Source organism: Lygodium microphyllum, chromosome 15 (assembly GCF_053477565.2).
Source record: "Lygodium microphyllum isolate KBCC chromosome 15, Lygodium_microphyllum_v1.1.10, whole genome shotgun sequence".
NCBI lineage: Eukaryota > Viridiplantae > Streptophyta > Polypodiopsida > Schizaeales > Lygodiaceae > Lygodium > Lygodium microphyllum.
The window spans coordinates 121,492,584-121,505,922 of record NC_141149.1 but is presented as its reverse complement, the minus strand read 5'-3'; the positions used below and the strand labels follow the sequence as shown (position 1 = coordinate 121,505,922).

Genomic DNA, 13,339 nt, shown 5'->3' with positions numbered 1-13,339 from the left:
AACTTGACAAGAAACGAGTAAGTTTTCACATCATATTATATCTACTTAGATGTATATCAAGATCTCACTTCCTAACAAACAAACATTCATAATTTATTTTTTGCAGATATCGAAAAGGAGAGAAAAGAATATGCACTGCAAGGACATTCAAGAAAAGATATCTTTACTGTCAATATAAAATATATGTACAAATTTTGTAGTAGATGTCTATCTGCCATCTCTATGAGATATATAAGGGCTGAAGGCAAATTTCTATATATGAAGGCTTACAAGGCGATATGGCAAAGCTATTTCTTTTTTTGAGAACTATCATTTCTAGGAGTCATTTTGCCTTTCTTTGATGTCTTGGGTATAGAAGGTATGGGTAAAGGTGTTGAAGCTGTGGCTTCACCTTCCGTGGTTATAGGCACCGCATCTCCTTCATTGTGTAAATCCCCACCAATCTCTGTTGTTGGTTGTATACAATTGACCATTATATACTTCAAGAGCTTTTCTCTAACGTACCAAACATGCTCAAATGCATAGCAATCCTTCGAAAACTGTCACACATTTATAGAAAAAAGAGTTTTAGTTCATTACTGTTCTTACAATAGACTATATTTTTATCATCAATGGACTATTTGCAATGAATATCTATCTTAAAGTTTAGCATCTTTCATATTACCTTTACATGTTTATCATCATTAAGATAAACAAAGTTAACCATTTTTCTAGCATTTGCAATCACCCTCCAGCCAAAGAATGGCTATCATCCTGATGAGGACACTGCAACCACCAACACAAAGTAAAACTATGAAATTTACGGATGGTAGTTCATAGAATAAACTTATGTTTCAATTATTTTAATCAATAACTTACCGCAACTTTTCTATATTGCATTGTTGCAAGCAAATTAGACAGCATAGGAGGCCTTTTCTCTAGCTCTTCAATTAATCTTTTTGCACCTCTATATATAAAATATATTGAAATTTAGAGTACTTACCAAAAAAAAAATTGAAATATCAAGGAGCCCTTGGATAATATAACTTACAATTTAGCATTTCCATGGCTTCCTTTCATAGAGTTGATTAAAAAACATTGCTTATCCACACAGCCTATTGCAATCAAGCTCCAATGAGAACTAAAAGCAATCATATCTCAACAAATTAGTAGGATAAAATCTCAAAAACTCTAATAGAATATTGAATCACTTACTTTTCATTATATGGAATTATAAGGAGCTCCAAAGTATCGAAGTCAATCAGATTGAACCACTGCTCAACAAAACTTGTATCAAGCTCGTTCCTCATAAAGAATGAGACAGATGGATCAAGAACCTCAATTTTTTGTTGCATATTTAAAGGAAACTCATGCATTACACACCTAGAAAAGGCATAGAAATAGTGAGTATAAACAAGAAAAATCTTATTTTTAAAAAAATATCAAAAAGTAGAAGTAATTATGGGTGGATATACCTTAGGCTAGCAAGAATAATACTGTCATTTATTTCTCTTCTTTTATCCTTAAGAATGTGAACACATGCAGCATTAAAGGAGATAATCTCAGTTCTTTTGCCTAAGTCACCAGGTAAGAAAAAAAACACATTGAATCCTTTTGGATTAGCTGCTTCAAGAAGGGTGGCTAGCTCATTTTCAAAGGACTCTAGTTGCTCTGCTTCCCTTTCTTCAACCCTTTGCCTCCTATACTCTCTCCATTTATCTGCATGTTCCTCTTTAGCTTTCTCCTCTTTTTCATGTTTCCTTGTATCCCTCTCATGGGTGACTTCCTCAACCTTGGGACCAGAATCATCTTTCTTTCTCCTAGTTGGGGGCACATTAAGGATATTAAATGTCTTCTCATCAGTGAGGGGAATTGGCTCAAGGACCTTTGAAAATCTATATCTTAGCCTCCTAAGAATTACCATGTCCTTGTCCATGAGTGTGAGCCTATGAGCATGAGCAACACAAATATAAGCATCTTGAAAAAACTCAACTAAAAAATCCTCTGTGGCTTCTTGTATACAATTAAGGGCTGTTCTTGTCCATCTGAAACTATCCAAACTATATTTGTCACAAATCTCCCTGACAAGCCTTTGAAAAGATAGCTTTGGAATTGCATTGTTAAGAGCCTTTATTTCCTTCCTAATCTCCCTTAGGCACCTGACATTTTGAGAAAACTTTCTCTTTGGCTTTGACTTTCTAGAAGGGAGAGACTGCAGAGAGGAGAGAGAAAGAGGAAGAAGATGAGAGAAGAAGAGAGAGAGACTAGCTGAAGAGAGAGAAATACAAGAAGAGGAGAGAGAAATGGCTGGCAGCCATGGAAGGACAGGGAAGAAAGTGAAGAAGGTAAAAGGACAGATGTATATTCATCAAATGGTGCCTATGCAGTGTCCCTTACACCTTTTATACTTAGGTCAACTTGACCTAAGTATTTCCCCTCCATTACAATAACTATAATGAAGGAGACCTAGGAGAGAGAAGGAGAGAATGAAGAGACTGCAGAGAGGAGAGAGAAAGAGGAAGAAGATGAGAGAAGAAGAGAGAGAGACTAGCTGAAGAGAGAGAAAGACAAAAAGAGGAGAGAGAAATGGCTGGCAGCCATGGAAGGACAGGGAAGAAGGTGAAGAAGGTGAAAGGACAGATGTATATTCATCAAATGGTACCTATGCAGTGTCCCTTTCACCTTTTATACTTAGGTCAACTTGACCTAAGTATTTCCCCTCCATTACAGTAATTGTAATGGCATTCCTTAGATTAATGTTTTGTTTTTCTTCATTTTGTTGATTCTTTTGCTATTTATGTGTTGTCTGGTGAAACGCGAAAACAACATGCTGCAAGGAGGTCTCTTATCTGAAACTCGTGTTTCATTGGACACACTGGACAAGAAATAACATGTATTTTTTTGGCAGATGGCTAGGACTAAAGCAACAGCAAAGAGGTCTCCTTCATTACAGTTGGTATCAGAGCTCCGGTCTTTGATCCTCCTTTCTCTCTCCTCCCTCTAATTTTAGTTTCTTTTTAGTTCAAGAACCCTAGTTACTCAAGTGCACAAGTACATCAAGACATGGTACATCAGGACAGGTACAGCATTGAAAAGCCACAGGAATCAGGGGGTACCAGAGATGGTAGCTTTCTTGGAGTTTGCATAGAAGCTTTGGACGTATTTAGAAGCAAACCACGAAACTGACCATTTCTCTGCTGCCACTCCATGCTGCGGATGGAGGTCCACAGAGCCAGGATTGCCTGTAAACGAGCTTGCCCCCACACTCATACCACTGGAGAATCTCACTCAAGTTCTTGAAGTCCCCCAAAAAGGAGGATATGGAACCTGAGAGCTAGTTGCTATCCACATCGAGCTCTACAAGAAAGAGCATTCTGTATTCGTAGTGGTTGGAGAGGGAAAGATCCTAGAGAGAGCATTGTGATCCAAATAAAGCTCCACTACTTGTCCACAGAGGTTCCAAATAGAAGAAGGTATGGGACCTGTGATAGTGTTGATGCGCAAATACACGACCTCCAAAGATGGGTTGTTGCATGCCAAGATCCACATGGAGGGTTCCCACAAGTTTGTTGGAGCTAAGATCCAGCTTCTGTAAGGAAGAAAGCTTGCCGAGCACAGGCAGAATGCTACCATTAAGCCTTGCAGTTGCCAAGCTGATGCTGTAAGCTGCAATGGCGGGGTCCTGCAAGAGGGTGCGGTTGTTCAAGTCTGCAAGCTCCAGTGCATCCTCCCGCATGTCCTTTGTCCAATGCCCCGGGTTGATGATGTGGTTGCAGATAACTGATAGGAAACGATAAAATCAGAACACTTCCTGCTTGTGATGAATGAATCGTGGCTGTGAGGCACGACACGAGGTCAAAGAGGAGGTGACTGGACAGTCTCAGCAAAGGCTCTTCTTCCCTTTCTGATGGCCATGGGCGGAAGAAGTGGCATCTCAAATTTGTAGAGCTCAAATGTGATGAAAATTCCAGTAATGGAGCACTCCACTGACCCTGTGATGGGTTATGGCGGGCTCTGAACTGGTGCGCAACAAGCTGCGAGGGCATGGCAGAGGGTTTGGAGGAGCAGGAGTTAGAAGTGGCCGTTGAATGTTTCTCCATCTGCAGAGGGAGCTACTACCATCCCAACTAGATAGGATGGCACCATCAAAGTTGCCGAGAGCAGCCTTGGTTTGCAAGAGGGTGCTGACGTCAATGCTCAGTGTCTGGCTTGAAGCTAGGGCTATAGACTTTGAGTCTCCAGCTAGGGCTGTAGACTTTGCTACGGGCGACAAGCTGGCTCTTATCAGCAACGATCCCTTCATGGGGGCACCTTCTGCCATACATGTGAATTTTTTTTTTTGAGAAGGATCGATCTAAGCAGACTAGCGATTCTTTACTCGTTATCACGGGACCACAAGGAAGAATCACTTCGTTCAAGAACTCTGGTTCTGTCTGACCACAAATGTTTAGGAGAGCTTGAAAACCTGGGATTGCATCTACATTGCAAGACCTACCATCATTAGGCCCTTGATCCGTGCTCTGTTTGCTGATGATGGTCAAGCTCTTCTTGGCAATCAAGCCCTCTGAATTTCTCAACAAGCCTTAATGCGACTTCATCCTCAAGACCACTCTTCTCCATCATAATGCCAATATGGCAATTGCAAATTTCTTTTGGACTGACATTCCCTGTCTGAAGCTCCCCAGATGAGGATGTTATTGAATTCTCCTTATATGAAATTCCATTATTGCTGTCATGATCATCATCCACAGTTGACTTTTCAAGGACATCATCATCACTTATGCAAACAATCTAAGGAGAAGTTTGTATGGGGGAAACACAGATAGCCTGTGCACTCTTAAATTGGTATTTTATCGGTTTACGATCAGAAGAATCACTTTCAGCAATGATGTTCACCATACTAGTAGCAAAAATCAATTGCTCTTCAGAATCATCATCATCACTCAGCATTGACAACAATGCCTCCCTTTATCAAAAGTTTGGTCGAGTCATCGTGCATTGATGAGCAAGTGTAATCAGTCACACAGAGCAGACATGAGGAACGTCTGCCAAAGCTGATGAAAGAAGAGGCAAAAGACCCAAAAGCAGCAGGATTGGACAAGCTTGCAGGCCTCGACCCATGGCCTATGTGTCTCCGACCTAAGAAGAGTGTTGCAGAGAGCAAGCCATCATTTTATCGTGCGATCTCAATCATGGGCTCATAAAAGGGGCAGAATCCTGGTGAATTCTGGGAATCTTGATAACTCCTGCATGTGAGGAGGCGGGTCTCAGGATTGTGCATTACATCAAAGCTCCTATTAGAGAAGATCATCAAGATCGACATCATACTCGCTCCCAGAGTGCTAAGTAGAGATGGATTATTAGAAGTGTGCTTATGGACACAGCGTCATATCCTAGAAAACATAGCTCCTGTAAGGTCAGGCATTTGCTTCATTCCTTGGATCTCCCTGTGGGAGCACTGGTGCACGTTGGGCATTGGTAGATGTGCTTCAATGTCCTAATCAACAAGTGACTTCCTTGGCATGGAACCCTTCTGGAAAACATCCTTACAAAAAGTCATGAAGATTTCCTGAGCAAGGATAACGAGTTTGAAATGCATTTGGTTGGACATCAATCTTATATTACTGTGCAAATATGGTTGGCCTTGATGGCAATGTAATGTACTACAAGTGCCTTTTATATTACTGAAGGTTGATTCCTGAAATCCCTATGAGAAGCAGTACACGTGGCTGGATATCAATAGCAGATGCTTCTAATTGATTGTAATCAAAGATGCATATAATGTCATTATAGAATTGAAAATCCAGGATCTTGGAATCCTTAAGAAAGTTACATTGTTAGCATCGGCATCCTAATTGATTCAGAGTTTACAATTTGGGATGTGGCACAAGGAGCTCCTTTTATTGTCATGATGCATGTGGGAAGTTCATAGAAGGAGGTTTTAAGTAGTTATTCACATGGCAGATTGGGGACTATACAAACCTTCTAGTCTTCAAGGTTTTCCAGGGATTGAGGACTTCTTTGTTGGTCTTTTCATATGAAAAGATAAGGATTACGATCAAGCTAGCAAGACTTCAGTTTCCCTTATTGTACAATGGGGTGCTTAAAACAAGGATCCTTTGAAGGTTAGTTTCAAACATTACTTTTTGGGCATTACCCATGTAATGTACCGGGATGGATCATACACAGACCACTTGACATCCTGCAAAAGCCTGCATTAAATCAGTGAGTGCATGCTCAGTACAAGGCAATGCTGAGTTCCTCAAATGTGTGGCACATGTAAACTCTAGTACAAGGACTTAAAACAGGGTTGGTGCAATTGCACTAGTTTGTATAAGAACGCATTCCTAGAAATGTTTGGGCTGGAATACTTCATAAATGCTGAAGGATGAGTTGTTGACTGCTTCACGATTGTTCTTTGCAAGGATTGTTAGGGTCTGGGCTTTGGCATTGTAATTAGACCACTAATGGCAACAAAGATGAGGCAGCAAGTGTTTGATCATTGCTACTAAACTCATCTGTTGCATCACGATGCACATGTTGTAACAAGCTGAAGAGACTTTCTTGCTGAAAGGATTGACTTGGCCATTTCAGATGTCCTTCTTTCGGCATCATCAACCAGCTTTGGAGACTTGAAAAATGCAGATGAAAACCTTGCCTAGAATGTGAAGTACTCAATCTTCCTGGAGTTGGGCATCTTCTGTCAGATCTTGGCACATGATTTGAGTGCAAACAAAATTTTGTTGGCTTGGAAGGGAGCAGCAGTAGTTTCTTTTAGTGAAGCTGATGTGATAGCATATGCGCTATAATCACAACTGGGTGATTAGTCTGGTAGAGAGTATTTCCATGCTGTGGAAAATTGCAGGAAATTGATCAACCTTGGTGGTTTCAAGATGGATGGTCCAGTTCTGCCATGCCCACAAGGCAATCATGTTTTACAGAGAATGGAAGGCCATGGTATACTACACCCTGAAAGGGATCTCACTTCAAGGATGATTGATGGTGCTACTATGATCCAGGGTGGATCATACTCCAATGGATTTAATATAGCAATATGGCTATCATGAGCAGCATGATTATGGCCATTATGGACAACATGATTACGCTTATAAGCACTCCGTTATGTAGCAACACAGTTATTATGCAAGTCATGATCATGGACATGTATATGGTAGCTCATACAACATTGGTCAGCATCATGCATATGGAGATTCTTACGCCACGCAACCATATGGGGAGCTGCCTCATGGAGACCTTGATGCAATGCAGGAGTGGCAAACAAGTGATTATGGCCGACATCATGCCGATACCTATGCTCATGGACTTGCCAATCATCATACTTATGGTCAGCCTAGGATGCGAGGATACTGTTGTAGTCATGTTGGACAGTCATCATGCAATCTTGGGCAGTATGTTTATGGGCAACAATATGACCAAAGTTTTGGTAGTAGGCAACAACAAATAAATATATTTGGGCAGCAGCATGAACATCTTTGTGACATGCATTCTCATAGAGATTATGGACAGCATGACCAATGCTGTGGGATCAATGATCAAAGGTAGCATGCTTATGATGGTTATGCGTGTGATGCACAGCAGGGCTATTATCACCACATGTAGTATGGACAGCATGAGTATCATTATGAGCAGCAACCACATTGCTACAACCATCCATATGGATAGCATGAGCATTATGGTCATGAGCTTGGATAGCCATCTGTTGTATATGAGCAGCATGCTTATGTACGTGAGCAACAAACATCAGTGGAAGCAAATGCATATGCTCAACCAAATTGTCACTTTGATGCGCAACAGGGCTATTATCACCATATGCAGTATGGACAACATGAATATCATTATGAGTAGCAGCCACATTGGTATGACTATCCATATGGACAGCATGAGCATTATGGTCATGAGCATCGACAGCCATCTGTTGTACATGAGCAGCAAGATGACTATGAGCAGCATGTCAAAACTATTACTGAGCTGACCGATGGTGATGAGCAGGTGTGTAAATTGCTATCTAAGGCTAAACGCATTAGACACCTTACTAGTGATACGATACGGAAATTGCATATTGCAGGCTTATGCTATCGATGTGCTAAGCCAATATCTTGTAATCATCAAGCCACATGCAAGGCAAAGACTGCCAAAATACTCTTGGTATTAGAGTATTATGATGCAAAGGATGGAGAAGATCTTGTTGAAGACCATTTTGGTATGGGTCCACAACAAGAACTTCAGTTCAAGAAAGAAGATCATGGTAAGCATGTGGATTTGGATGATCATGACCCCATGCGGGAGCCCCTTCAGTCCACAGACCTGCAGTTTAAATGCTTGGACATCACTAAGAATGCAGGTCCATGAATATGCAACACTTAGGGGCTGATGCAATCCATACAGTGGTGACTTCAGCCTCAAATGCTTCAGTCATACAGAGCATGGTGATGCCTGAGAGGCTTATGGAAGAGCTCGCAAATACCACCATGCTGATCATGCTTCCAGCTGTACTTGACTTTGACCTTATGGAAGCTGATCCAATGCATGGCAGCAATACCACTTTCCTTTTTGTTAACCGTTAGACGAACAAGGTGAAAAATCTGAAAAAGCTAAAGCAGAAGACAAAGGCCAAGGCAAAAGTGAAACGGAAGACGAAGGCGTGCCAAGAAAAATATGGAAGCACAAGAAATGCAAAAAAGTCCTAAATAAGGGAAAAGGGCGCACAAGGAAAAGCGCAAGTCAAAACTTTTGTAAAAGAGCGCAAGCGCATCATGGTTTAATTCAAGGAGCGCCGGGCTCTCACCCGTGCAATTTGTAAATGTAGACAGGCGGTGGAAAGGAACCTAGGAAGATAGAAGGACAATGGAAAAAAGGGCCCGGCCATGTAAAAAGGGGAAAAGGGGATGACCGCCCAAAAGGGATTTAGGGTTTTGTATATAAAGTCGAAAAGTGAATGAGAAGCTCATTCTTGTGTGTGGCCAAAAGTAGCTCTCCTCTCCTTCTTCTTCTTCTTGTTCTTGCTTGCTTGAGCTTGTGCTTGAGAAAGGGAGTGTGAGAGTGGGAGGGAGTGAGTGTGGAGGGTGAGGAACTGAGGAGGAGAAGCTCTCCATCTCCTCCTCTTCTCTTCTCTTCTCTTCTCTTCTCTTCTCTTCTCTTCTCTTGCTCGCGGCTATGGAGCTTGGAGCGTGGAGCTTGAGGATGGAGCTTGCTTGAAGCTTGCACTTGGATCTGGAGCTACCGAAGTGCGCGGGCGAGGAGGTAACTCAATCGGCATGGAGGTAAGCTCACTACACCCATAGATATGGATGGCGCGTTGGCTATGTGAGAGGTAGCCATTAGTGCTCGGCTTGGAACGCTTGAAACAATAAGCGGTCCGTGGGTCTTGGCGGTTGAGCGAAAGCTCCCACATTTTGGTTCCGTTGCCGGGACAACGGATTTAAGCCTTGAGCGCTTGCGCGCTTTAAATCAAGCATCGAAGGGCTTTTCCCTAACTGGTGCTTGAGATAGGTAGGAAGTGAGGGGAGTTGAAGATGGTATTCGATCTCCTTGGCAAGTAGGTTTTTTGCTTTTTTGAGATTTATGTTGTGAGATGGAGTAGTGTATGTATTTTTCTTCTAATTTTTTCTGCATTTAGGAAGGATAAGAGCAAAACTTAGAGCAAACAGTAGGGTTTTCTATTGCTGTATGACAGGCCGAAATAAGGAAAAGGGCAAGAAATGAAATTTTGGGTTAAATGTTAGTGAGGGATGCAATGTTGTGGTGAGGGCAAGCCTGGACAGGGTGAAAAGGGGCCAAGAGGGGCAAGAAAGGCCACATTGTGCATTGCAGGGTTTCAGGAGAGCAAGAGAGAAGAGGAAAGCTTTGTTGAGTGGATCCGCTTCAATCTTGCCATCCAGGAGATATTTACCTAGCCCAGGTAATTCTACACCTTCCCCTACATGAGTAGGTTGGATTTGGAGCTGCTTGACTAGGGGGAAGGCCTCCAACACTTGGCATGGCGAATTTCGTAGAGACCGGCGAAAAAACGCACCGCGCTCGATGTGTCCGAGTGACAGCGATTCTGGGCTGAGTCCCAGAATTGGCCCTCAGACCACTCGACTCGGCCCTCGGACCATGTGACTCGGCCCTCGGCCCACTAATACTCGAACACCCACCGCTCGGCCTGTCTGAATTGGGCACTCGGACCAACTTTGGAATTCGGCCCTCGGCCCACCTAACTCGGCTCTCAGCCCACTTAACTCTCGGACATCCAAACTCGGACTGTCCGAATTCGACATTCGGACCGATTACATTCGGCCCTTCTACTCAGCCGGCCAGGTCTGAGTCAAGCATTCGGACCCTGCAATTCGGACCAGCTGGGCCAAGAGTAAATTTTTATCAAATTCTCAAAAATTTGACCTGACCCGGCTAAAACTCAACAGCGCAAACTGTCAAAAGTCCTTTTGACGCTCAGAACTTGATTCTGGCACACAGAATACACGAAATCGTAGGGAGTAGCCGCTTAGCAGCTTGAAGTAGGCAACAGCAAGACCCAGAGACCTAGACGCAAAGCGTTGAGCAGTTAAAACCTGATTGGCCAAAAACAAACAAGGCAACATGTTAGAAAAACTCTGAACCCCGAAATTGACCCCAAGGGCTATGTAGAGCTGAAGGCACATCACAGATCCATCACTAGGCTGAAACTTAGAGCAAGTAGTTCAAGGTGTGGCTAAACGGTCCTCCAAACTAGACCCTGGTGTAGTAAGGGCTCTACACGAACATGGATTCTCACTGACAAAAGAGCAACCAAAAGCCCATACCCGAACCGAGAGAAACAGAGACCCTAGAACCTTAATGGGCCAATCTAGCCAACAATGGCAAAAAGGCCACACTGCAAAAACACATACGTGTTGCACTCAGACTGCATCTAGTCAAAGTGGAAAGCAATAACATCAAGTTACAATAGTGAGAATGACTAGATATGACAGTCCTGACAATAGATGCTCCTTGAATAGCACTGCATTGTGACGAGCCAAGACATCAGTGGAGAATCCACATCTGGTCGTGCAGTTGGGGACTCAAGGGCATTTGTCAGAAGGCTTAAATTCACAAGCCAAGACCCGGAATATGAAGACATAGTACCACCTGCTTATCTTAGGGTCAAACTCACCTCAAAAAGAGAGCATACTATAGATGCTCTGATTGATGAAGGAGCAGATTTTAATGTCTTAACCTATGAGGCATGGACCCTATTAGGCCAACCAGAGCTAACATCGCGACTAATGCTACTCTTAGCCCTTATGGGGGACCTCCACAAGCACTCATAAGGAAGTGAAATATCCTGGCAACAATTGAAACTGAAAGCTTGCCTATCCTATTTCATGTTCCTCCAAATAGTGCTAAATATGGTGAGGAAACCCTCCTGGGAAGACCGTTCAAAAGGGCGACCAAATGCGAGGCTGACTATGTAGCATAGAGGATACACCTGACACTACCGGGTGTGAGGATAGTCACGACCTTTAGTAAGGGTAACCTCATCAAATCTTGAAGGAAAGGCAAGGAAGGGGCTGACGTAACAGTCAAGCCTATTAATGAGAGCAAGGACTTGGTGAAGGAGCTGATACAAGCACAGGTCGAACAACGAGAACCAGTGAGTGAGGCCACGCTCGAAACAAGAAGGTCAAGAGACAATGCCAAGAAAGGGCTTGGAACTTATAAATATCATAGAAGACCCCAAAAGAAGCCCAAGCCTTATAGACGAAGGCATCGATGGAAGGTTAGCACAACACCACGATGGATATCCAAAGTGTTGCTACGTGCTCAAGGGTATTACGCAGGTAACCGATGGATTTGGGTACCAAAACCCCTTGTTAAACCTCCTTTGTCGATTGAAGGCCAGATTGTATCAAGAGCAAAGAAGCGTAGGAGGAGATCTAAACGAAAAACCAAGTCTCAAGTCAAAAACAGTTGAGTGACCAAGGCCCTCATGGTCGAAATCAAGAAACCCAACGAGACCAATTGGAGGGTAGATCCTCAGCCTAGCGTGCTTGACAAGCAGACATCAGATGTAATCGTTGAGGATATGCAAAAGCCACTAGCGCCCAAGGAGCCTTTGATTCCCCAAGAGGATAACAGGCATCATAGGCACAACATTGCTCAAGGCAGGGTTGATCACTCAACAAAGCAAATGGCACAATCGTCTAATAGCCTCGAGCAAATCATTCAGCCAATGCCAAGTCCACCTAAGAGTCCTAGATCTCCTACATCCTCTTTCTCCAAATGGACACAGGAAGCACGACAGCGGTCGTCAATGGCGGCTGTTCACTCCCAATTCCTATCTCCATCAAAGCTCCCAGATGTCCAAGAGGCAGGACACAACACCACCCTTGGCTCTCGACCTAAGGATATGCTTGTGCAATCCACTGTGGCTAGCTCAACTGATACTCGATCTACGCAAGTGAGTGCTCTGAGGGCAACGAAAGACACGATCACTTCCAATTGCCCTAAGGACTTGACACCGCAATCCACCAATAGAAGCAAGTCCACTGAACTAGCCGCTAGTGCTTCAAATCAGGGATCACAGCAGTCACAGCCCTTGGCCGTTCTTTTGACAGTTGACTTATAGTGACCACCATCAAGGAATTTGCCTCTATTTTCTTAGGAAAGATTTGTTTGATGGTTTCTTCGTCTCCCGATGCACCATCTGTTACTTCATTGGAAGAGTCTATTATGACTTCGATGGAAATGGATCCATTGCCTTTTTATGATCCATACAACTTCAACACCACCTTGTTGGGTCCTCTACCTAGGGTTTGGGTTCCTTTGAACCAATCCGTCCTTGCTCCTACTTCAAAAATCCAAGGTCTTCCCAGCAACACAGCGGGTATGAGGTCTCGTAAGAATTTGGTCTGACCACCAAGTATGTCAGCCAATAATCTCTTCTTGTGAGGGTTGACTTTACATATGGTAAAATGCCCAAAGGCTTGATTCTACTTTGGTGCATCTCCTTCAGAGAGTTGATATCCTCTGTATGGTTCTTCCTCAAACAATATGAATAGAAAGCCTAGGAATGGTTAGTTTTTGGGTACATTCAATGGCTAAATGTCCTGCTTGATGGCACTTTCCACACCATGTATTAGAATGCATCACATCTCTCCCACCTCTCGCAAGAGTGGATATGTTGATGGTATTCACCTTCAGTGTCTGTAGCTCTTTTGTAATCACATTCATAAGCTCCTTCTTAATGTTTGCAATTGAATTGGACAGGTATTCCTTTAGATTTTCACTTCTTGGAGTACTTGTAGTAGGGTTTTGGGAAGCCTCTAAAATTACTGCATACACTGGTTGACCAGAGGGTCCATTATTTTGGTTCTAATTC

General features: G+C 43.1%; 1 long non-coding RNA gene across 1 annotated transcript; it reads right to left on the bottom strand.

Moving 5' to 3' along the window:
• Window positions 1–221: 221 nt before the first annotated feature.
• LOC148024996 (uncharacterized) lies at window positions 222–766 on the bottom strand. The gene is made up of 2 exons (XR_015693266.1): window positions 665–766; window positions 222–539 (listed from the first exon to the last, which is right to left on the bottom strand). It is a non-coding gene; the product is annotated as an uncharacterized LOC148024996 (long non-coding RNA).
• Between the last annotated feature and the right edge of the window lie 12,573 nt (window positions 767–13,339).